Source organism: Schistocerca americana, chromosome 1 (assembly GCF_021461395.2).
Source record: "Schistocerca americana isolate TAMUIC-IGC-003095 chromosome 1, iqSchAmer2.1, whole genome shotgun sequence".
NCBI classification, from domain to species: domain Eukaryota; kingdom Metazoa; phylum Arthropoda; class Insecta; order Orthoptera; family Acrididae; genus Schistocerca; species Schistocerca americana.
In genome coordinates this window covers 777321747-777349043 of record NC_060119.1, presented here as the reverse complement: position 1 = coordinate 777349043, position 27297 = coordinate 777321747, and the positions used below count along the sequence as shown (strand labels likewise).

The following is a 27297-nucleotide window of genomic DNA, read 5'->3' as shown; positions in this document are numbered from 1 at the left end:
GTAACTGGGTACACACTACGATAGGAGGATGAATACTGACATTAGACAAGAACAAGAAGTAAAAACCTTAAATGAGTAGATTAAGGAATACGCGAACAACTGAATGGACTATGTTAAAAGAATTAAAGAGGAAAAGAATACCCAAATTAATAATCAATTGTTACCCAGCGGGCACAATGCCTTTAGGAAGACCATGGAAAAGGAGGAAAGATCAATAACTGCAAAAAAAGAGGGTGTAACAAGCAAATGCATAATACGCACAGACAAAAGGAGGAATGTCTAGTAAGTTTTTAAGTAAAAAAATAAATAAAAAAAAAGAGTTCAATGTAAGAAGTGTTCAGAAGGCATTACTATGATTGGGTTGAATAAATAACAAAATAAAAGCAGTATATACATTCCTTGTCATATATGTAAAAATAATTATGTAAATACATACTGTGATTATGATAAAGTGAAACATCCACTAAAGCTGAAATCGGATGGAAACGTACTGAGTCAAGGAAGCTAGCTGCAAATTAGATCAGTGAGTGAGACAAGAGCACAGAGAGCACAGTGACTTTGTAATCCATTTAGTGCCACTGGCCAGCGATCGGGATCGACCAGCGATAGGTTCAAATGGTTCAAATGGCTCTGAGCACTATGGGACTTAACATCTGAAGTCATCAGTCCCCTAGAACTTAGAACTACTTAAACCTAACTAACCTAAGGACATCACACACATCCATGCCCGAGGCAGGATTCGAACCTGCGACCGTAGCGGACGCGCGGTTCCAGACTGCCAACGATAGTAGCGTGTGAAGGCGGGAATTTGGGTCAGATGGGAAGCGTGCTCAGATGGACGGAGCGATTATGGTAACCACTCGCCTTAAGTAGGAGATCCGGGTTCGAGTCCCGGTCGGCCCAAATTAATCAGTTCATTACTCAAATGTGGAAAATGTCATTGAAAACCTTTATACAACCTGTCGTTCCATCTGCCTGAACAACTTCGAAACAACGGCTGCAAATCAAGAAATATCCTGACACATGGCTAGAATAAGAAAAATAAATGAAGAGCTTTCAGGAATAGAATTAAACTGATGTCATCGGATGGCACTAACCCGGATGCGCACTGTGCATGGAAAAAAAAAATAATCTCTGGTCGGTGACTGTGGCGCTCTGAGGCAACCTAACTAGCATCTTCGCAGCAAATGTTCTCCGCGCTCTTGTAATGGAAACTAGACTGACTTCCTGGAGACATCTCTATCGGCTGTAAAATGCATTGAACATCTGGACATTGAATACAATTTCCTTTATGTCAGTACTGGTTGTGAAAATTTTTCATTCTTTTATACTTTTGTGAAGTTTCTGCCTTCTATGTCTGTACCCCAATTTGCATGCAATGCTATACACAAAATATTAATAAAATAAATTTCTCCAACGTTGAACCACAGCCATGATAAACTCATCGAAATAAGTCATTTGTCCTGGATAGGCTGCTGATTATTAGCAATAAAATACATTGCTTTATTTCAGTTCCACTACCAGCCGATTTCGACAACTTGATTGTTATCGAATCTGACTAAACACTCTAGCAAGAGTGAGTACTACAATGACCGACCATACAGATAAGTGTGTAACCTCTTCAATAGATCAAATACACTCATCAACAAAAGTTTTGCATTACCCCATCATTCCAAAATTCGTAGCACAGAAAACAAAACCTTGCTCCGAGGAATGCGTATATATTGATTATTAATGTGTCCAGATCACTAGTAAAAAAAAAAAAAAAAAAAAAAAAAATTGTGTAACGACAAAGTCATCTGTACCCCATGGAATGGGGGGGGGGGGGGGGGGGAGGGGGTTAACAACACTCTTGAGTAACGTCAAGACGCTTAAATTTGTCGCAACATACCATCGATGAGATCATGTGCAAATTGTCCACATTTCAATGGCGGTTCTGCGTAAGTCACGCGCAGCACATGGTCGTTGTCGATATCCAAAAGCAGCTCACTTCAATCAACTGAAACAGGTAGGCCATTCTATTTTGCTGATACTAGCATGCAGAAGGAACGTTCCCACTATTGGCTGCCCCCTTGTAATGCCATTTCAGAACATCTCTCCAACACAACATTTTTGCACATACGAGACACAGAGTTGCGAGCACTAGATATTACCGGGTCGTACTGAAACGGCTTTTTCGATTATCAGGGTGCTAACAGATCTGAGTTTCGTCCGTAAACAACACCCGACGCCAATCCTGGAGCGTCCATTTTGCATAATTTCTTGCCCATCTGTAACAGAGTCCATGAGGTTGTGGTACACAATGTAATGCTCGCCATGGTCGTCGGGAATGGAGATTCGCATCATGCAATCGCCCTTCTAACAGTTTGATTCGATACATGGCGTCCTGTAGCCTCTTCGCATACCGAATTCAGTTATAGAGCACTAAGGCCACGGTTATTTTGACTCAAAATTCGTAGGTATCGATCATCCTGTGCACCTGTCTAACGTGGACGGCCTGTGCGGTGTAAGTCTTCAAAACCACCTGCCACTTGGAACCGATTCCCTGTCCGCACCAAATGACTTTGACTCAGGCACACATGTCGAGCAACTTGTCTGGTTCACTAGCCTTCTGCGCCTAACGTGGTGGTCGCCACTGTCCTTCCTGGCGTGATAGTTATTCACTCTACTGTTTTACCAGACATCTCTAATGCATTCCTAATGGTGCCTTAACTTCAGCTGAAATGCTACAATTCATTCGAGTTCGACATTCTACCTTAGGTGTACCGCTCATGGTAACTTTGTGTATGTTTACAAATAACATCAGGGGTGACTTTCCGATCGATACGGGAACAGTCACAGTAGCAACACACATGCACGGCGTATTGGGATGATGCAACACTTTTGTTGATACGTGTACCTTCCTTGCACTGCATTATGACATCAAATAGTGTACTCGTCCTGGTGACACGCACTCACTAATAAAATGTGATGTTAGTGTGTGTAGGCGTAAATGACAATCAACAAGCAGTAGAAAAGGACCAACGGAAGGATGAAATAAAGGATTTTATTTCTAACAACTAACAACCTAGACAGCAGATATACGTAACTTCCTTCAACAGAGTTTACTCTATCTGCATACTGGAGTTAAGTTAACTCATTGCCCATTCTCCAAAGAGATTACATTTCTCTGCTTGTCTATACTTATTAGTCATTCGAGAATCGAGGCAGAGAGTAATTTGCTTACATTGATATGCGAGAACCATTCTTATAGAGTGTCAGCATTGTAGTCAATGAGTACGCTCCGGCAGAATGACAAGTAGTTTGCTAAACTCAACTAGTCTCTAACAGGTCATCTGAAATAACATGTTGCGGGGCCACTACCATTTAATAAGGCTGGAAAACGTAATTCAGCCATATCGGAATTTCCACCTATATCACATCAAGAATGAAGATGGAAATTATATAATTAAAACACCTCAAAGAAATAGGTAGTTAGATGACTGTGGTCTTCATATATCTGAGTATTACTCATAAGGAATTCTTTCTCAATAATAAGAATGTGTTAAGGTATATAAATTGTTAGAATTCATTAAATAATAATTTAACATGTGGCACTTATCTTAATTCAAACCAGAATCTGTAAAACTTTTGCTTAGATTCCGTAACTGTAGCTGTTGCTTTCACAATCTTTTGAACTACTTCACAGGGCATTTCTTATAATAAAAGCAATAACATTTGGAACGTTCTAAGTAATTCAAAACCGAAGTAAATAAATAAATTTGGTCCAAAGCCGAAATAAGTTGCCATTTTAATTTAATTTAAATTCTACTTCAGCGCAAGTTTTGCATTAGTTGCTGAAACTTACCACGACAACTTGAGCGTCAATTAACGCATTTGGTTTTGCAGCGTAATTTCTACAATATTAATGTGACACACTATCGTAGCAACTATTAGACATACGGTGAAGATGCTTAATTCTGGGCACCAAGTTAACGTTGAATACTGTAAGAACTGCATTTCTTATGAATGCCTGTGGAAATAAACATTAATTCCATCCTCACGTTCTACTTGATAGCTTCAGATCTCCAGTTGTACTTTAGCGCACCTCATCAAAAACGAAACCTCATTAAAAACGAAAATAAATCAAAATCCATGCACCGGCACGCCTATGGGGGCTGTAGCGATTTCGGAGGTTTGCTCCCACGCTGTGTGATGTGCCATGAGCGTCAAGGCCAAGACTGCGACCTCACGAATTTCTTTGTTAGATACAGGAGCAGTTAGTCTGACTCTCGTTCGATACTGTACACGACTGGCATGTAGTACAATCGAAAGTGTAAGCTGTTGGAGCTTAAAAGTTACTGACGAAAAGACTTCCAGGACAGGGTGTGATGCACCCCCACACATCTTAAACCTTTTCACCTGACCTTTTTTTTTAGACTATATAGTCCAGCTGGACAAGACGTCCTGACCGAGACCGTCATATGTAACTAAACAATGTTCATCTTTTTTGCTTGTTATTTACGCCATTTGATACCAACAGTCAATGGGACAATGTACAGTCCTACATTCGTTTTCTTCTGGTTGAGGCCAGTGAATGCAAACATTTTTGCTTCTTACGTAGTTGCAAAATATAGGAGACACACACATTTTTATATTTGTGTCAAACATAGTGGCTCAGTGTCGTATTTCTTAAATAATAAGGTTTGTTACAGTAGAATAGGGCTCGTTTTCGTTTTTTAATAATCTCTGTTACAGGAAAATTATATCTCGAATTATCACAGTACCGCCTTCTTCTAAAATTTCGGGGGGATCCTGGTGCGTTTTTCGGTTTATCGCAACTTAACCCATTGACGTCGTATTTAGATACCCTACTGGCTGCTGTGAAATAGAACTGAATACACATCAGCTTGTATGATAGCCTTACACATCAAGTAGTATGACTGTTGAGTATGATATGTAAACAGCCGTAGATAATCGAAACACATTTTACACCGCCGTGCCCTTTCACTTCTTTTTCCTCTGCGACTACAGCTTGTCATTTGATGCGATTGGATTTATTTATGGATGGACACGAGCTGCTTTTTTTTGCGATATTTCTGGGAACTTCTTTGAAAATTAAGTAATTTAAAAACCCACATATTTTCCAAATGAATTTACGAAGAACTTAGCAGGATGCGCCCAGACTATGACAATGTATCTGCTCTGGCCTGGATACATGCACCGATTCGGTTGTGAAAAGTGTCGTAAACCCGTTGTATCCTCTTATGAGGTAAACTGGCACACAGTTTTTTTAACTGCTCTTTGGTATCTTGAATAATGACACTGGGATCGATTTAACGTCCGAGCCGGTGGCAGGTCCAGAGATCCTTACTGGGCAACAAAGTACCTCAACATCAGGCAGGTATTTCATAGAGACATGTACGATGCGTCGATGAGCATTATCCTGTTGAAAAATGACACCACAACAGTGTCGCATGACAAGTAATTACGTGAGGACGCATGATGCTCGTTGTGCCGTCAGAGTTGGCTTAACCCCAATCAGCCGTAATCTGAAGTCGTATCCGATAGCTCACCACGCTCTGGCACCGGGAGCAATACCTCTGTTCCCCTCTGAAACAATGGAAGACTGAGATCTCTCCCCAGAACGCATAGGGCTGTAATTTCCTATTCCGTCTGCTGATAGTTTCCGACAAGTAGTGCGCGATGACACACTATGTTGCAAGGAGTGCATCACTTGTTCTCGGATATCAGGTGCAGATGTGAAGAGGTTACGATGTGCTTGGTGCACAATACGGCGGTCTTCCCTTCTGCAGGTCATAGGTGCCCGACTGGGACCTTGGAGTGAGTATGCCTGCCCTCACGTTTCCGTGCAGTCCAATATCGGCTCACTCTCACGTCTGAAAGCTCCACAAACCTGGATATTGCACGAATCGACCATTCGGCCAGATGGAGACCCATAATAAAGCCTTAATCAACGTCGATCAGGTTCTGATAAGTCTGTCTCACATAAGTACACGCCATCCTCATGTCCACCACAGTGGTCAATCAACATCTAACAGTTAACAACATTAAACATGAACGACAAATGCGTTCTAGTGGCTGTTCTATGTCACAGAGAACTGTAACTCCAATCATTTACACACCCAGAAATTCTGTGTACGTGTACGAAGTTACAATAAATCCGACCATATCTCCTGGGTGCTTCTCTTTCTTTGTCGCATAATGTTATAATATTTCAGTCTGCTGCAAATATTTCTGTCTTGTTAGCGGCCAAGAAATCAAGACCAAGTAGTCTCCTCCTTTATAACATGTTTCCTTATTTGAAACCACTTGCATCCTAAATGTAATTTTCTCGACTGAAACAAAGTTCTGCTTCTGCCTCCCCATGGTTCTAGCTTACAACGATTAGTCCTAATCACCCTCTTCATTGACGCACAATTCGCCGAAGTGATGTCAAATAGAAAGACGTGCACCAGTGGCTGAACAATCTCAGACGAGTCTCCTTACCAATAGTGGCATAAAACCATTCTCTTTACCATTTGACTCTTGTACCCTGACGAACGTGACAGTTTCATCCATGAAATACTTTGTTGGTGGGATCTGTGCTTATGTTTCAGTAAGTCGGCCTTTTTTCATTCCAGCATACAGGGTGTTACGGGTATAGGTGCAGATATGGTGATAACTGGTACCTTAATATGTAAGCACTTCAGTTTAAGTTGTTTTTTTTTTCAGTGTCTAACAGTCTTCCTGCAAACAGTCTCATAATGTAGTATCTAATGTTTTCAGCACAGTGGTAACAGTGTCGTGAAGTGGACTACGCCTGTCAGTACAGACACTCCCATTTTGCATCCAAGCATCTATACTTCAGTACCTGACCTGCTTTTGCCAAGTGTACTTGGAAGTACTAACCAACCTAGAAACATAGTATTCGTGATACCTATAATAATTAATCTGCAAATGAAGTAAGTACTGATGTAAGATCGCTCAGTGCACTGTCCTCAGTCATCAATACAAATGTCTTCACTTATATCCCTAAGACTCTGTATAATAGACACTCGTTTTTAACTTTATTTTCACCTGAGTTAACAGGAATTACTGTCTCAGATATGAGGCGGGCGGCGTAATGGCCTCCGTTCAACGATTCACTAAAGTGTTTGTTGGCACCGCTGACCATTTTTTATTGTGTCAGTCTCTGGATAGCTGTCGCTGTATCCCGTAATTGTAACATATTCGGGCCGGTCGGGGTGGCCGAGCGGTTCTAGGCGCTACAGCCTGGAACTGCGCGACCGCTACGGTCGCAGGTTCGAATCCTGCCTCGGGCATGGATGTGTGTGATGTCCTTAGGTTAGTTAGGTTTAAGTAGTTCTAAGTTCTAGGGGACTGATGACCTTAGAAGTTACGCCCCATAGTGCTCAGAGACATTTTTGTAACATATTCGTTTTTCTTCACAGTCCTGCTTGTGACTTGGTTTCCTGCAAATGTTAAAAATACGACGCTCTCGTCTTCGGCCGTCGTTGTGATGGTTCTTAATGCTTTCTCGAAGCCAACTGTTACTTGTACTATTTCCTGAAACGTCGTAAAATGTACCAATCTCGGTACAAACGGCGAATGAGCGTGTCCAATGTCCCCAGCTCAGATTTTAAGTAGTGAACCCGTGATCCTGATTGTTTAAGGAACTAAACTCCCACGTATGAAAAGTCATAATTGATAGTTATGTATCGCACAATGATACGAGTGTCACTCAAAAAGAAATGCACACTTTTTTTTTTAATCCACCTTTTATTCTACATGTTTGAAAGTTTTACGTGTAGATACATTCTTTAGAAACATTATTTTCATTTCTCCACATAATTTCCATCCCTCTCAACTGCCTTACGGCATCTTGGAACCAGCGCCTGAATACCCACACTGTAAAATTCTGGACCAACCTGTTGGAGCCACTGTTTGGCAACGTGCACAAGGGAGTCATCATCTTCAAACCTTGTTCCACGAAGAGAGTCTTTCAGTTTCCCAAAGAGATGATAGTCACATGGAGCCAGGTCAGGACAGTCAGGTGGGTGTTTCAGTGTTGTCCATCCGAGTTTTGTGATGTCTTCCGTGGTTTTTTGACAGACATGTGGCCGTGCATTGTCGTGCAACAGAAAAACATCCTGCTTTTGCCGATGTGGTCGAAAACGACTCAGTCGAGCTTGAAGTTTCTTCAGTGCCGTCACATATGCATCAGAATTAATGGTGGTTTCATTTGGCAAGAGTCCTTCGCAATCGAAAAACACCGTAGCCATTACTTTTCCAGCCGAAGGTGTGGTATTGGTTGTTTTTTTTTCTTGGGTGAATTTGCATGATGCCACTCCATTGATTGCCTCTTTGTCTCTGGTGATAAATGATGGAGCCATGTTTCGTCACCTGTTACAATTTTTCCAAGAAATTCATCTCCACCATTCTCGTACTGTTCCAAAAGTTCGCTGCGTACCGTTTTTCTTGTTTCTTTGTGAGCTACTGTCAACATCCTGGGAACCCACCTGGCACAAACCTTTTTTAATGCCAACACTTCCAGTATTCTGCAAACACTTCCTTCCCCTATCCCTACGTAGTGTGAAAATTCGTTCACTGTGATGCCTCTGTCAGCAGTCACCAATTCGTTAACTCTCTGCACACTGTCCGGAGTGTGTGCAGTACGAGGCCTGCCACTGCGAGGACAATCCTCAATATTGCCGTGCCCGCTTTCATCAAGTAACCCGCTTGCCCACCGACTAACTGTACTGCGATCGACAGCAGCATCTGCATACACCTTTTTCAACCTCTTGTGGGTGTTTCCCACTGTCTCGTTTTCACAGCACAGGAATTCTATGACAGCACGTTGCCTCTGACGAACGTCAAGTGCAGCAGCCATCTTGAAGATATGCTGTAACAGTGCCACTCACAGGAACAGGTTGAACTAAGTTTGAAAACAAGCGGGAAGGATGCATCTACACATTGTAAAACTTTCACACATGCAGAATGAAAACTGTATTTTTCCAAAATTAGTGTGCATTTCTTTTGGACTGACCCTCGTATAATGTTGCAAGTGTATTCAGAGATATCTGTAGATACTGTCTCCAGAATGTGCTGCAGGTCGTAAAAAAGTAATAAATTAAAACATCAGGCCTGGTGCAGCAGTGTTTCTTCATGAACAGCGACAATGTAGGAGGAGAAAAACTTTGCTTTCATCATTTTGTGGCTGGTGTCAGTGTAAAAAAGTGTAATAAAGGTTCGAAATTCTGTGTCAAGTTTGTCAGAAATCGCTAATTACTGCCATTTTCAAATACCGAATGAATTTAGTCTGGATAATTTGCAGTTCGTGTACTATGCAGTCTCAAGATGTATATACCGTTTCTAACTGTAATACATGGTTTATTGCGTCAAACCTTTAACATAAGGTGATAGTTCTTAGTGAATAGATTATGACAACATTTTAAGTTTTTAACCCTGCAACTGGGACCAAGCTGCGGGTTAGCAGTTTACTAACACACATAACTGAACGCGATTGTCAGTATAGTCTTCACCACTTTTTCGGGTCTGAGCATCAATACTCGGAATTCTGTCAGCAGACTTTTCAACAGATAAGCTCGTTTGCATACGTAGGCTATGAATATTCTCTTTCTGAGTTCATTTATTCATACACGTAAAATCTGAACAATTGCTCTTATTAATTCATTGCAAGCAATTTTTTTTCCAAGCAGCTTCGACGATAATGATATCCTACATATCCCTCTGTACTGTGAACTGTGTTGTTAATTTGTCAGTTATAGTACAAGGTGTAAAACTTTGCTTCCGCCGTTTCTTCCCCAGCATTTGAGGCTTTAATGAAACAAATTGGTTACACATGTACCATTCAAAGTATTTTCCATCGTTGGCCACTACTTTCTCCCATCTTTCGGGCAGCGTACGAATCCCGCGTCGAAAAAATTGTTCATCTTTTGAAGCGATCCACGAATCGACCCAATTTGTGACTTCTTTATGAAATCGGAAGTGTTGGTCAGCCAGGCCATGCACCATTGATCTAAACAGGTGATAGAGGGAGCAATGTCTGGAGAATACGGCGGGCGGGGTAGGACTTCCCATTTTAACGTTTCCAAGTACGTTTTGACCTCTTTTGCAACGTGGGGTCGAGCATTGTCGTGCTGAAAAATCACTTTATCGTGCATCTCGCTGTATTGCGGACGTTTGTCTTTTAATGCTCTGCTCAAAGGCATTAATTGCGTTCGATAACGAGCACCTGTGATTGTTTCACTTGGCTTTAACACCTCATAGTACACGACGCCGAGCTGGTCCCACCAAATGCAGAGCGTGATCTTGGAGCCGTGAATATTCGGTTTGGCCGTCGACGTGGAAGCATGGCCGGGATATCCCGATGATTTTTTGCATTTACGGTTATCGTAATGAACCCATTTTTCGTCCCCGGTCACAATGAGATGCAGAAATCCCTTCCGTTCTTGCCTCAGAAGCGACTGTTCACAAACACACAAACGCCGTTCAACGTATCTTGGTTTCGCCCCACAAGGGACACAATTTCCTTCTTTCTGAATCATGCCCATAGCCTTGAGACGTTTTGAAATGGCTTGCTGTGTCACTCCCACTAATCGTGCCAATTCTTCTTGTGTTTGACGCGAGTCTTGAATCAGCAATGTCTGCAATTCTACATCTTCGAGAACATTGTCTCTTCCTCCACTATGCCGGTCTACAACGTTAAAATCACTGTTCTTGAAGCGTTGAAACCACTCACGATACGTTCTTTCACTAATAGCGTCCATACCATTCGTACTTGAGAGCATTGGATGAGACTCAGCCGTTGTTTTCTTCATACTGAAACAAACAGTAACACCTCCCGCAAATGACGAGAATTAGACTCGTAAACTGACATTTTCAATGAAGAACAACTTTATGAAGCAGACACAAATCGACTAATGTTTCAATGAGGTTATGTTGACCGAGGTCCAAGCTAACTGCCTGACGTCTGCGATCTGTTTCTTTCGACCGCTACTTACCGTTGTCGCCACCTATTGGCAAACGGCGAAAGCTAAGTTGTACATCTTTTATATGAGCTCAGAATAGCTGCACCTTCAAGTTTTCGAAAAATATATTGAAATCCTCGTCATTTTTACACTATGAGGTAATGCATATGACAAAAAGGAAAAACCTTTTATTGAGTTATCGCTACGCAAACAATTACTACGTCCTCGCCACGAGATGTCCGCTGTCAAAAAGATGAGGATACGATAAGAGGAAAGTGATTTCCTGGAGGCAAACTTCAGCCGGCTTATTGTAGGCGTGGTTCAGTGGGCAAAGGTGGTAATACAGAGTGTAGCGTCTGCGCCCGCTGACATTCCAGTAAGGCGCAGCGACTTCTGACATGCATGTAGCAGGCTACTTGCCGACTTGCTTGGAAGATCACTCCATTTTTCCTTTAATTTTCATTTCATAATCTCTCTTTACAATCCAGTGATAGTATTTTTTAGATTGCCCATGGTTGAGTGGGTCCCTCCCATTTAACTAGTGCGGCAAAATTAGCCACCTCAGCAGAGTTCAGAAAAGTGTTTAAATCCATCACTGCCTTCCTTACCAAAAGTCAAGCGAGATCGCCTGCGCTCTACCGTAGGACAGACTTATTGCTACTGCTCCGAACTGTAACAGTGTTACTTCGCCGCCTCATCGTCACAATCTCGGGACACCATCATACACCACTGCACGTCATCAGAACCGTAGGATATCCCAGCTTTCTCCCGCTAAAGACACGACACTTGCAGACCAAAGCAGAAACCTTCTGCGTAATGCAAATACTTCAACCCAACAAGGAGTAACAAGAGAGCTGAACGCCCCACTGTCCTTTTAAGTTTTTCACTTCCGCGTATCCACGGAAACACTTTTTAAATATCCGAAGCTTATGAAAAAATTCCCCCCCCCATGAACCATGGACCTTGCCGTTGGTGGGGAGGCTTGCGTGCCTCAGCGATACAGATAGCCGTACCGTAGGTGCAACCACAACGGAGGGGTATCTGTTGAGAGGCCAGACAAACGTGTGGTTCCTGAAGAGGGGCAGCAGCCTTTTCAGTAGTTGCAAGGGCAACAGTCTTGAGGATTGACTGATCTGGCCTTGTAACAATAACCAAAACGGCCTTGCTGTGCTGGTACTGCGAACGGCTGAAAGCAAGGGGAAACTACAGCCGTAATTTTTCCCGAGGGCATGCAGCTTTACTGTATGATTACATGATGATGGCGTCCTCTTGGGTAAAATATTCCGGAGGTAAAATAGTCCCCCATTCGGATCTCCGGGCGGGGACTACTCAAGAGGATGTCGTTATCAGGAAAAAGAAAACTGGCGTTCTACGGATCGGAGCGTGGAATGTCAGATCCCTTAATCGGGCAGGTAGGTTAGAAAATTTAAAAAGGGAAATGGATAAGTTGAAGTTAGATATAGTGGGAATTAGTGAAGTTCGGTGGCAGGAGGAACAAGACTTCTGGTCAGGTGACTACAGGGTTATAAACACAAAATCAAATAGGGGTAATGCAGGAGTAGGTTTAATAATGAATAGGAAAATAGGCATGCGGGTAAGCTACTACAAACAGCATAGTGAACGCATTATTGTGGCCAAGATAGATACGAAGCCCACGCCTACTACAGTAGTACAAGTTTATATGCCAACTAGCTCTGCAGATGACGAAGAAATTGAAGAAATGTATGATGAAATAAAAGAAATTATTCAGATTGTGAAGGGAGACGAAAATTTAATAGTCATGGGTGACTGGAATTCGAGTGTAGGAAATGGGAGAGAAGGAAACATAGTAGGTGAATATGGATTGGGGGACAGAAATGAAAGAGGAAGCCGCCTGGTCGAATTTTGCACAGAGCACAACATAATCATAACTAACACTTGGTTTAAGAATCATGAAAGAAGGTTGTATACATGGAAGAACCCTGGAGATACTAAAAGGTATCAGATAGATTATATAATGGTAAGACAGAGATTTAGGAACCAGGTTTTAAATTGTAAGACATTTCCAGGGGCAGATGTGGACTCTGACCACAATCTATTGGTTATGACCTGTAGATTAAAACTGAAGAAACTGCAAAAAGGTGGGAATTCAAGGAGATGGGACCTGGATAAACTAAAAGAACCAGAGGTTGTACAGAGATTCAGGGAGAGCATAAGGGAGCAATTGACAGGGATGGGGGAAATAAATACAGTAGAAGAAGAATGGGTAGCTTTGAGGGATGAAGTAGTGAAGGCAGCAGAGGATCAAGTAGGTAAAAAGACGAGGGCTAGTAGAAATCCTTGGGTAACAGAAGAAATATTCAATTTACTTGATGAAAGGAGAAAATATAAAAATGCAGTAAGTGAAACAGGTAAAAAGGAATACAAACGTCTCAAAAATGAGATCGACAGGAAGTGCAAAATGGCTAAGCAGGGATGGCTAGAGGACAAATGTAAGGATGTAGAGGCCTATCTCACTAGGGGTAAGATAGATGCCGCCTATAGGAAAATTAAAGAGACCTTTGGAGATAAGAGAACGACTTGTATGAATATCAAGAGCTCAGATGGAAACCCAGTTCTAAGCAAAGAAGGGAAAGCAGAAAGGTGGAAGGAGTATATAGAGGGTTTATACAAGGGCGATGTACTTGAGGACAATATTATGGAAATGGAAGAGGATGTAGATGAAGATGAAATGGGAGATATGATACTGCGTGAAGAGTTTGACAGAGCACTGAAAGACCTGAGTCGAAACAAGGCCCCCGGAGTAGACAATATTCCATTGGAACTACTGACGGCCGTGGGAGAGCCAGTCGTGACAAAACTCTACCATCTGGTGAGCAAGATGTATGAAACAGGCGAAATACCCTCAGACTTCAAGAAGAATATAATAATTCCAATCCCAAAGAAAGCAGGTGTTGACAGATGTGAAAGTTACCGAACTATCAGCTTAATAAGTCACAGCTGCAAAATACTAACACGAATTCTTTACAGACGAATGGAAAAACTAGTAGAAGCCAACCTCGGGGAAGATCAGTTTGGATTCCGTAGAAACACTGGAACACGTGAGGCAATACTGACCTTACGACTTATCTTAGAAGAAAGATTAAGGAAAGGCAAACCTACGTTTCTAGCATTTGTAGACTTAGAGAAAGCTTTTGACAATGTTGACTGGAATACTCTCTTTAAAATTCTAAAGGTGGCAGGGGTAAAATACAGGGAGCGAAAGGCTATTTACAATTTGTACAGAAACCAGATGGCAGTTATAAGAGTCGAGAGACATGAAAGGGAAGCAGTGGTTGGGAAGGGAGTAAGACAGGGTTGTAGCCTCTCCCCGATGTTGTTCAATCTGTATATTGAGCAAGCAGTAAAGGAAACAAAAGAAAAATTCGGAGTAGGTATTAAAATTCATGGAGAAGAAATAAAAACTTTGAGGTTCGCCGATGACATTGTAATTCTGTCAGAGACAGCAAAGGACTTGGAAGAGCAGTTGAATGGAATGGACAGTGTCTTGAAAGAAGGATATAAGATGAACATCAACAAAAGCAAAACAAGGATAATGGAATGTAGTCTAATTAAGTCGGGTGATGCTGAGGGAATTAGATTAGGAAATGAGGCACTTAAAGTAGTAAAGGAGTTTTGCTATTTGGGGAGCAAAATAACGGATGATGGTCGAAGTAGAGAGGATATAAAATGTAGGCTGGCAATGGCAAGGAAAGCGTTTCTGAAGAAGAGAAATTTGTTAACATCCAGTATTGATTTAAGTGTCAGGAAGTCATTTCTGAAAGTATTCGTATGGAGTGTAGCCATGTATGGAAGTGAAACATGGACTATAAATAGTTTGGACAAGAAGAGAATAGAAGCTTTCGAAATGTGGTGCTACAGAAGAATGCTGAAGATTAGATGGGTAGATCACATAACTAATGAGGAAGTATTGAATAGGATTGGGGAGAAGAGAAGTTTGTGGCACAACTTGACCAGAAGAAGGGATCAGTTGGTAGGACATGTTCTGAGGCATCAAGGGATCACCAATTTAGTATTGGAGGGCAGCGTGGAGGGTAAAAATCGTAGAGGGAGACCAAGAGATGAATACACTAAGCAGATTCAGAAGGATGTAGGTTGCAGTAGGTACTGGGAGATGAAAAAGCTTGCACAGGATAGAGTAGCATGGAGAGCTGCATCAAACCAGTCTCAGGACTGAAGACCACAACAACAACAACAACAACATGAAAAAATTAACTATGCAAATTTATTCTTCACTTCAAATGAATACTATTTTTAAATATTTCAAGGTCCTAAATCAATAATAAAATAATGGTACCGGTAATAGAGAAAACAATGAAACTTAAGTCTGCGTTCCTCAATGCTGTAGATGCGCGTCGATGCTACTGCTGTATGAACGTGTACTTACAAGGTCCTCCGTTAGTGAAATTTCTCTCTAAAGCATACGGCCAGTCGTTCTTTTAGTAGTATTTGAACTATGAAACTTCCCGGGGCTAATAACACACTATTTGTCGCTATATTAATGACAGCGATTTAAAACCAGTCACTAATAATCTGTATGCAGAGTGTCTTCCGCAGTTTTGAATGAAATTATCCACACTGGCTGTGACATACTTTTTATTAGGTCACGATCGGTTTCGCTTCAATTGAATACGAATCCTCAGGTGAAAAGACTCTTATTAACAAGTCACCGCCTTGCCTGCTGCCGCTCAACCGCCTTCCTGCTTGTGGCACTGCTCTCCCCTTCATTCTAATTGTGGACTACCGTTATTGGCGTGCTGTTTGTGTACAACTTGAATAATGGGGAGTGGCACTATCGGAGTTACCTTACGGTGATGTCTTGTTAAAAAGAATCTTTCTCACCTGAGGATGCGTCTTCAGTTGTCGCAGAACCGCTCGTGACTTTTAACAAAAAGTATTCTATAGCCAGTGCGGATCATTTTTCAAAATGTGGAAATTTGGCTGCGGTTGGCCCCAGTTTAAAATAACATGTCTTCTGTAATACAGTGGTTCAGTATTTCAAAATTACGTTTTCAGAAAGTAAGAGCGGTCAAAGGACGAAGTCTTTTACTTTATATTTTCTATTATTGATTCTTTGCGCAACACAAAGATCAAAGGTCCCTTTCTAACATAACAATACACTAGGAACTTACAATGAGTATTACACAGGTACTCAAAACTATCTCCTCCAGATAATTCAATCTTGTACATACTCTTGTTCTGCAGAAATCTTCTTATTGGCATCTGTACATTTTGGAGCCAAGTAGTTATTTTACTACACAATTAATACCGATTGTTGCTGTGATACTACAAGCACTAAGGTTATTATAAATAGGGCTCTACATCTATAACGGCATCCTGCGAAAAGACGAGTATCGTTTTATTACGTTTGTTGTTGTTTGGCGAACAACTTCTGTCAGAAAGCGGCGAAGAATGTACTAAACAACCAAAATTGCCAGCTCGACACATGCCATATTAACATGACTAACAGGACAAAACACACCGGCTAGCACGTTCCTTGTTTCTTTCTGAGAAACGTTTTGGAGGAAGCCAAACAACCGTCGAACTGCTATCTCTCCTTCCCAAGAACTCATCGTACGACGTTAAAGTACATAGCCCCGTAAAAAAAGCCTTGTTGCTCCATTATCTCTGTAGATAAGAAATTTCCCGGTATAATCTACTGGTAAAGTCATTTTTTCTTAGCACAGTTATTTGTCTAAATCTTATATGTCTTACGAAATATCGAGAGAGTCCAAGATACGTTTGGTATCGTGAACTGAATGTTAGAGGTTCTCCTTCATAATTCGAAAGCTCTACTACTACTACTACTAATAATAATAATAATTATTATTATTATAATTAGACCTTAAATTAGGAGCAAGACTAAATTATTTCAAACTAGTATGGAGCCTTATTGAAGACAAGACTGACATCACTGGAAGACTATAATTAAACCTCCACATACAACTTTTGTGTTGTACGAATAACACGAGCCCACATGTGTGAAGCGCCGAGAGCGACGACTGCGTTTTTATCGCGAATGAAGATCTTAGATTAAGTTTTTTTTCAATTGCCTTTACTAGAAATGCGTAAGATAAAGCAATCACTGTGATATCAGTCACACCGCCAGTCGCCGATCTTTCTGTGGATGGCTATCAACAGCCGACTTTGAAAGGACAAGGCGGAGTTCTACAGATCACTGTAAACGCGTCACCCCTCATTCAGTGTAATCAATTAATATCGGTAAAACTCCTATGTTCCCAAAACTGAAATGAAGTTCTCGCTCTTAAACTGAGATCATCTCATAAAACCACCAGGACTGCGTTTTTTTCCCGATCAACATTACTTAGAAGACGTCGTGCTAGCAATCCCCAGACCTTTGTGTCAGTCTGAGTACGGACTGTGTGGTATCAGCAGATATGGCTTCGATGTTGGAAAGAGGGGCAGGGGATAGGGAGTAGAGCAGGCAACCTCTGGCCACGACTCCCTCCGCACTGGACCCGCAATCACCACCTCGTCAGCAGGACGCCTCATTCGCTGACCTTGGAGCAGTGTATTGGCGGCTCGATCAGCTCACCTTTATCTTTCCTATTCACTTTTTGTACTACTCTTAGATCGCCTATCAAAGCTATGACCAACGGAAAACCCTAATAATGTTGACTGCCAGACTACTGAGATAACGGATTGGGTGTCGCTTCTCTATCGTTAGTCTTTTGATTCAGTGTCACAACAACGGTTCCTCGAGCAACTGCTTTCGTATCGAAAAGCTAATCAGAATTGCTTATGAAACGAGGATTGCTCGATAAGAATAACATGGCACGTTATTTTGAATCAGACTTATGCACAGACACATAACAATTTTTGTGTGTTCGTAGGGAAGTGGAATAACCAAACCTATGTTCCTGATGAATAATGTTGATTGCAACGTCATGCATTTTTGAGAATACCTGATTATTTACGACAGGGTTCTATTGCAGTAATATGCAGTCAAATTTTCGCAAATATAAGCCTGGTGTAAAGACTGGCTGTCTCCTAAAATAGGAAAATCCAAAGAGCTGTGTCTCGAAAAAAATCTTCGTGGTATTTGAATGCATTCTTAAGTCATAACTGGGCCAGCCATTTTATACAAATAACTGGGAGTAAAACTGCATGGCGACAAGAAAATGAACGAAATCATATGCCTCGTCGTGAGTACAGAAAATGAGAGCAGTTATTTGATAGGACACTGGCAAACAACAGTTTCTCCATGGAAGACGTTCCTGAAAAAACGCTTTATCATCCGTACTGCAATACTGCATAAGGATGTGAAAATCGTATAAGATTGCACTAACTGTGGATATTGAATGTTTTCAAAGGTGAGCAAGTATGCTGCTCACGGGTGTCTTTGACTCCTAGGTGTATTTACAGAAATTTTGAAAAATCTTCTCTGGTACACTATCCCGGAAACCAAGCAGCCATTCGTTCTACACTTGGTGAGTGGAAAGATAAAAAAGTATGTTTGACTATGCTAAAATGTCAGTTAATTGCGTGCTTTGAACAGTAAACAAAAATTTAGATGTTCTCAGTGGAATTATGTCTCTCAGGTTAAGACTGATGTGACCGATTAATGCTGCTCAACTAATATTAGTACTAATGCAAATATAAATACGCTTATCGTTGAACAACAAAAAATTACGTTAGTCCTAATATTGTGTAACACATTGACTGCTGCGACTCACCGTGCCCAGTGGACAGGGTTTCTGTACATCGGATACTCAAATCTTCAGACGTTCCCGTCACAGCAACTCGTGGAGACAGCAAGATTATTTGGATGTTGACTTGGAGTTCTAGCGCATTCATCCATGTTATTACAGACAGTGCGGCGTCAGGAATGAGCGTCATCAAAGACAGTAGTGACAGTGTTTCGCTTGCCTTTAAGATAAGAGCTAGAGCAAAACATCGTCATCTAACGGCCCATTGTTGCCGTTATGATTCAGGTTACGTTTTACTTCTAGCACAGAGCGTGTTTCCCCCCAGCAGAAACGGCCCCAGTTCAGCACAGAGAGTCTAAGGCGCTGGAGTCCAGTCATGGGCTGTGCGGCTGGTCCCGGCGGAGGTTCAAGTCCTCCCTCGAGCATAGGTGTGTGTGTTTGTCCTTAGGATAATTTAGGTTAAGTAGTGTGTAAGCTTAGGGACTGATGACCTTCGCAGTTAAGTCCCATAAGATTTCACACGCACATCAGCACAGAGACTTGTGCAATTCGCACGATATCTTGCTTACAGTTCAATAGAGGAAGTGGAAAATGAAACGTTCAAAGTGCCAAATCTGACATGTTTTCTGTTTGTAGCGCACATAACTGATTTTTATCCTAAAAATTGAGAAGGTATTCTGATACCACGGAATTATGCCGCTCACCGCATCACTACAAAATAATAACGAGACTCACTATAGAAAATAAATACTTTATTAAGAACATTCTAAGTGCCATACCACAAAACTTAATGCTCCTAAGTGCCAAGAGGAAAGTTTCTGCAGACTGGTTATTGTAAGGAAGAAAACAGCAACCAGTCACTGTTAATAACGCAATTTATTTACCGGTTTCGAACCGACAGATTCATTTTCAGACGGCTCTTCAAAATTTATACTACATTTTTCGTTGTTTACATTAGCCATTAGCTGGTTTTTATCCAACAGCTAATGAAAACAACAAATGTAATGTGACAGTGAACAACCGTCTGAAGATGAGCCTTTCGATTCGAAAACGGTAGCGCCTCTAATTGTGTAAATAGCGTTATTAAGAATGGTTGGTTGGTGTTTTCTACCTTGTAAGAATCAACCTGTACTGAGTACAGAGCCATGGTCTCGAAAATGTCAGTTTTCGATAAAATAGCAGGAAGAAATCATTTGTTCAAGTACCATTAATACTGAGGCGCTATGTTTTACATGTGGTAATACAAATTAAGGAAAAAAGCATTACGTTTTTAACTGGGTGGAATTATAGTCAACAAAAATACTGAAAACTTAATTTTGGACCTCCAATAGGAAGTACATCTTGGCACAAAGATCATACTATCAGTTAACTCACGTCTGAAAGACTTTCTCCATTGTTTGGCACCTGGCACAGGGACATGCAATATACTACCGAGAACAGAATAGCAGAGAAAACGCGTTTGCGAAATTAGGCTTCGCAACATTCACATAAGGCAGAACGTGTTTCGTCTGTCGAAGTAACACGTTTTCATGTCTCCTTGGTCCACTAATGATGGTTCAAATGGCTCTGAGCACTATGGGACTCAACATCTTAGCTCGTAAGTCCCCTAGAACTTAGAACTACTTAAACCTAACTAACCTAAGGACATCACACACACCCATGCCCGAGGCAGGATTCGAACCTGCGACCGTAGCAGTCCCGCCACTAATGATGGCTTTCACCAATTATAGGTGGATCTTACTGAGAGCACGAGTGAGCAATACTCAAATGTATCTTCCACTTTAAGTGTGCATTCATTGCCATTCCCTCCCGAGAATTAGTTGACACGTGTTTAAGGAAGAACCAGCATTTGTGTCTTGCAGCAATTAGCTCGTAGTGAAGCGTTTTCTAACTACAAGAGCGAATAAAGGTTAACGATCTGATCCACTGAACCGTCTTTTAGTTGGAAGACCATGACGTATGCCAGTGGTAGTAAATCAGTAGGATGTCATGCAGCCTGTGAAAGCCGCCATTTCTTTCATGGGTGCTTCCGAAGACAGTTACTCCTGCTTGCCGATCCGCCACATTTACCCCCACTGTGAACAAAATAGGCGTTGGACTTTACCAACGCCGTCGACCCTTTGAACAGATGCGGTCTGCACGAGTAGTTGCAAGTCATTGAATGATGCATTTCAGACGGTACTACGTATAAATTTTAGCGGCTTTCTAGACTATTTCTTGAAGAGAAGGAAAAATGTCTGCAACTCTGTACGCACTCTTATCTCTCTTATCTTACGCTCGTGAAGTTTACTCTAGGCGGAGGAAGTTGAATTGTTGCTCGGTCTTCCTCGAATAACGATTTTATAAAAGCTGACTATAAGCCTCTTGGGACATTATAAATTGAGTGTTGAACTGGGACTCGATCCCGGTACCTTTTCCTTTCACTGGCAAATGATCTACCTACTGAGCTCTGCAGGTACAATTCGCGAACTCCCTCATGGCTTTACTACCGCTACGAAAACATTCCAGGTTCGAGTATTGGTCGAGCATGCAGATTTAATTCACCAGGATGTTTCAGATCAGCGCACGCTCCTCAGGAGCGTGAAAATTCATTTCCGAAACAATCCTCTAGGCTGTGGCCAAGGCATTTCTCCACAGTATTCTATCTTCCATGGGTTCCAGTCCTGAAAGGTATGCAGGAGAACTTATGTGAAATTTGGGAAGTAGGCGAGAGGTACTGCCATAAGTAGAGCTACGACGGCGACTGCTGATCAGTGACTACATAGCTCAGTTGGTAGAGCACTTCCGCCCAAAAAGCGAAGGTTCACGATTCGAATCCCGGTTCACCAGACAGTTTTAATCTGACAGGAACTTTCAACGTTGCTTTTATTCAGAGAGTCCTATTTACGATTTCATGTCGAGAGTTTCGTACGGACTACCTGTTACGATTCTAGCATAGCGTATCGGAGTGTTTCAGTGCCTGCTTTCTTGCCTGCTTGATAAGGACTGTAAACAATGTATCAGGCGTCTAAAATTGGGTGCTGTTTCTTCCGAAGGTGTATCGCACTTTCCCTATGAATCTAGGTTTGTCTTGTCACCATCCCTGGTAGTGTTTTCACTTATTCTTCCCGATTCATTTCCTCTTGCTTGTACGTATTAACCTAGATATTTAAGTGTATGATAGTATCCTGTAATGGGATACTATCGGGTTCTTTTCCTTCGTGGTACTCAATATCTACAATTTACTGACATTTAAAAAGAACTATCAATCACTATAGCAGGTAGAAGTACTGTGTAAGTTGTTCCGTACTTCCTTGCAACCGTCGAGCGACGATAATTTCCTGCAGACGACGATCTGAGACTTACGCTAAATCAGTGTGCTAAATCGTAGCTGCATATTTACAGCATTTGCGGTCCAATTACTCTTCCTTGGGACAGAGCTGATGTCAAGTTCGCTTGTATTGAATTCGGCTGTGTTGAACATTTGCCAATCAATATAATGTCCTAGGCGCTGTCAACCATACGTTCCTCGAGCCAGCACTAGTTTGTGAAGGCATTTCGTATGATCAAAATGGTTCGAATGGCTCTGAGCGCTATGGGACTTAACATCTGAGGTCATCAGTCCCCTAGAACTTAGAACTACTTAAACCTAACTAACCTAAGGACATCACACACATCCATGCCCGAGGCAGGATTCGAAGCTGCGACGTAGCGGTCGCGTGATTCCTGACTGAAGCACCTAGAACCGTATGATCGAACATTTATTACAATTTGGTAAATAACAGTGTTGTGTTTATGCAACTGCGTGGCAGAACTGTAAGGAATGTCAGGGGGAGCTCGAGCAAGTAACACTAACAAGCTAAATATCTTACCACGCCTATAATCTCTAGCAGTAGCGTATTATGCGGTTACACTGTACTGCTCTACATAGAGGTTTTGGATTTCACCAGGAAGGCTACCATATTATGTGCTGAATGGTGACTGTGCCCTGCTATTGCAATTCGCAGAAGCAATGACGACTAAAAAACAACTTCCATAACTGAACCAGGAAAAGAACTGCAACACCAAATTAATGTTGAATAATGAAATTTTGTGCATGTTTTTGTGTACACAACGTATTTATGTGATTAACACGCAAGATCACAGGTTAATGTAACTGCGAGACAAGTCATTGCAGTTGTGAAATGCTGGTACATAAATAACCGGTGTAACCGCCAGACAGTTGAATGCAAACATGCAAATGTGCGTTCACTGTGTTGTATAGGTGCCGGATGTCAGTTTGCGGGATGGCGTTCCATGTGTGTTGCACTTGGTTGGCGAATATAGGGACGGTTAATGGTGTTTGTGGATGACGCTGTAGTTGCCGTCCGATAAGGTCCTATATGTGCTCGGTTGGTGACAGGTCTGGTAATCGAGCAGGCTAAGGAAACATGTCGACACTCTGTGAAAGTATTTTGTGTTACAACCGTAGTATGTGGACGAGCGTTATACTGTAGAAAAACAGCACCTGGAACGCCGTTCATAAGTGACAGCACAACAGGTCGAATCACCAGCTTGACGTACAAATTTACAGTGAGGGTGCGTGGGATTCCCACTGCTGTCATACGACATCGCACCGCACACCAAACTCCAGGTGTAGGTCCAGTGTGTCTAGCAGGCAGAGAGGATGGTTCCAGGTCCCAACTGGCCTCCTTCTAACCAACACATGACCATCGCTGGCACCGAGACAGAACCAGCTTTCATCAGTAAACGCAACAGACCGCCACCCTGCCCTCCAACGAGCTCTCGCTTGACACTACTGCAGCCGCAAATGGCAGTGTTTGGGATCAGTGGAATGCACACTACAGGACGTCCAGCTCGGAGCTGTCCTTGAAGTAACCGATTTGTAACAGTCTCTTATGCCATTGTGGTGCCAACTGCCTCAAATTGCTGCTGCGGATCCAGTGCAATGCGAAGGAAACACTCTTCCTTCTCGGTAGTCCCACGTGGCCGTCCGGAGCCCCGTCTTCTTGTGAGACAGTACATACTCGTGACCACCGCTGCCAGCAATCAAGTGCGGTGGCTACATTCATGCCAAGTCTTTCTGCATTAGCGCAGAAGGAACATCAGTTCCTCGTAGATCTATTATACGACCTTATTCAATCTCAGTGAGGTATCGATAATGGCGTCTTTTTCGCCTGTAAGGCATTCTTGACTAACATCAACTCACTACGTCCAGTCTCAGAGATAACTAATGCTCATGACCGATGCAGGTTGCATTTAAAGCAAACCTGATTCGCATACTTATGGCGGTGCTACTATATAGCACCACTGTTACGCAACTGGAGCGATATTTTAACAGACATCATCTTTCAGGTGAAGAAACCCTTCCACCAACTTTCGTTTGTGTCGCACAATTCCTTCTTGATGTTACAATTTTTCCGTCAGTTTATCTTGCTTCCAACTGTGAACTTTCTCATTCAGTATATGCTCTGCAAACCGTTCATACACTTACTTACAACACATTCAACCATAAGCTGCTCTTATTCGAGTCTTGTGACAGAGCGACTCCTTTCACTGTAATTCCGATACTGCATCTCTCAATTCGTGTTCATATTTGATACACTTCCGTATTTAACAATCCTTCTCCCGCAATGCTTTATTTCAAAATATGGTTCCCCGTAAAACCTAGACGCACTAGATTTTAATTAATAATCGGGTGGATATGAAGCATGATTCTGGCATTCGTATTTACACTTCTGACCATTAAAATTGCCAAACCAAGAAGAAATGCAGATGATAAACGGGTATTCATTGGACAAATATATTATACTAGAACTGACATGTGATTACATTTTCACGCAATTTGGGTGCATAGATCCTGAGAAATCAGTACCCAAAACAACCACCTCTGGCCGTAATAACCGCCTTGATGCGCCTGGGCATTGAGTCAAACAGAGCTTGGATGGCGTGTACAGGTACAGCTGCCCATGCAGGTTCAACACGATACCGCAGCTCATATAGAGTAGTGACTGGCGTATTGTGACGAGCCAGTTGCTCGGCCACCATTGACCAGACGTTTTCAGTTGGTGAGAGATCTGCAGAATGTGCCGGCCAGGGCAGCAGTCGAACATTTTCTGTATGCAGAAAGGCCTGCACAGGACCTGCAACATGCGGTCGTGCGTTATCCTGCTGAAATGTAGGGTTTCGCAGGGATCGAATGAAGGATAAAGGCACGGGTCGTAACACATCTGAAATATAACGTCCACTGTTCAAAGTGCCGTCAATGCGAACAAGAGGTGGCCGAGACCTGTAACCAATGGCACCCCATATCATCACGCCGGGTGATAGGCCAGTATGGCGATGACGAATACACGCGTCCAATGTGCGTTTACCGCGAAGTCGCCAAACACGGATGCGACCATCATGATGCTGTAAACAGAACCTGGATTCATCCGAAAAAATGAAGTCGTTGAGTACACCATCGCAGGCGCTCCTGTCCGTGATGCAGCGTCAAGGGTAACCGCAGCCATGATCTCCGAGCTGATAGTGTGGTGTCACCGCCAGACACCACACTTGCTAGGTGGTAGTTTTAAATCGGCCGCGGTCCATTAGTACATTTCGGACCCGCGTGTCGCCACTGTGTGATCGCAGACCGAGCGCCACCACAAGGCAGGTCTCGAGATACGGACTAGCACTCGCCCCAGTTGTACAGACGACGTAGCTAGCGACTATACTGACGAAGCCTCGCTCCTTTGCCGAGCCGATAGTTAGAATAGCCTTCAGCTAAGTCAATGGCTACGACCTAGCAAGGCGCCATTAGTAACATTGCATGTATCTAACGAGTCTCACTTGTATCGCCACAATCTCCAGATGTACCAAAAGGATGGATTAAAGTTAAGTGTTCCAGAAGCTACGTACTTTTCTTTATAGCATTCATTACGTATCCTGTTTCAGACCTCACGTCATCCTGCTTTAACTTAGCGCGTGCCTTTCGGCTTCCTCTCATTGTGTCTAGGCTGTCTTGTCTAGACACAACAGATAGTCCATGCTGCTGCAAACGTCGTCGAACTGTTTGTGCAGATGGTTGTTGTCTTGCAAATGTCCCCGTCTGTAGACTCAGGGATCGAGACATGGCTGCACGATCCGTTACAGCCATGCGGATAAGATGCCTGTCATCACGACTGCTAGTGATACGAGGCCGTTGGGCTCCAGCACGGCGTTCCATTTTACCCTCCTGCACCCACCGATTCCATATTCTGCTAACAGTCATTGGATCTCGACCATCGCGAGCTGCAATGTCACGATACCGCAAACCGGAATCGCGATAGTCTACAATCCGACCTTTATCAAACTCGGAAACGTGATGGTACGCATTTCTCCTCGTTACACGAGGCATCACAACAACGTTTCACCAGGCAACGCCGGTCAACTGCTGTTTGTGTGTGAGAAATCGGTTGGAAACTTTCCTCAGGTCAGCACGTTGTAGGTGTCGCCACCGGCGCCAACCTTGTGTGAATGCTCTGAAAAGCTCATCATTTGCATATGGCAGCATCTTCTTCCTGCCGGTTAAATTTCGCGTCCGTAGCACGTCATCTTCGTGGTGTACCAATTTTAGTGGCCAGTAGTGAATATCGTGGCCGCTAATGTTATTGCTGACGATATTGTGTTGTGGAAAGAGTAGCTATTTTTAATTATGCATAATTACAGGGTGGTTATAATTAAACTTCCGCTACTTGACAGTGCCCTTATGAAAAACTGGTGATCGTAGGGCAGTGAAACGTTATGGAAACATTGTAAGGACACGGGGAAGAGAAATAATGAATGGACCATTGAAAGTAACTCATTTTAATTTCCACATGAGAGGGTAACATTTTTTAATTGCATACCATGTTTACTTTCTGTTTTACTTTTCTCAGTGTAACGACCATCTCTGTCCACTGCAGCCTGGAACCGCACTAGTGATACCATTTCACAACCGTTCGCAACACTTTTCGAACTGTGGATCGCGGAATGTTCAGTTGTCGTGGCCCAACTCGTACGCTGCTTGAAAATAGAACATGGTACTTTGCACTTTGCATCGCAACCATGGCAACAGTAACTTATTCAACATTTTGTGGCGCAGTTCGCTGTCGGCCTCTCCCGAGAGCAGTTCACAGATCATCAGTTAATTCGAACTTCCGAATCACGTTCTTCAACTAGTGGCGGAAAGAGGATCTTTACATATGCTTTTAACATGTCGATACTCGCGAGGAGTAGCTGTTGTTTTGACAAAACAGCTTTACGATTAAAAGCCTGCTCAATCTGCCCAGACCCTTTGTTAACTGTCTGCAACTGTAATGCTTACTGATGACTGTTTTTCACACCCACGTCGCCGTACCAATAACGGTGCCTAGCGGCAAATCATGATACTAACAGCGCAAATCCTGCAACGCACAATCTGAACTTCATTCCTTTAAAGTTGGTTACATACGGTAAATAGTTTTCTGTCTTCACTAGCACAAGTAGTGAAACTGTAATTATAACCATCCTATATTTTGTACCTGTCGTGTGACCTAATGACGTTTACAATATCTCATGCTTTTAAATATCTTATAAAGCTACAAGCGCATGTTGTTACATGTTCATGTTTGCGTGCGTAAGAGAGAGAGAGAGAG

At 42.5% G+C, this 27297-nt stretch overlaps 1 protein-coding gene across 1 annotated transcript in view; it reads left to right on the top strand.

Annotated features, from left to right (window-relative positions):
- The window catches only part of LOC124594143 (T-box transcription factor mls-1-like), a 196774-nt gene that overhangs the window by 148515 nt on the left and 20962 nt on the right, over positions 1-27297 (top strand). The gene's annotated exons all lie outside the window — the stretch shown is intronic.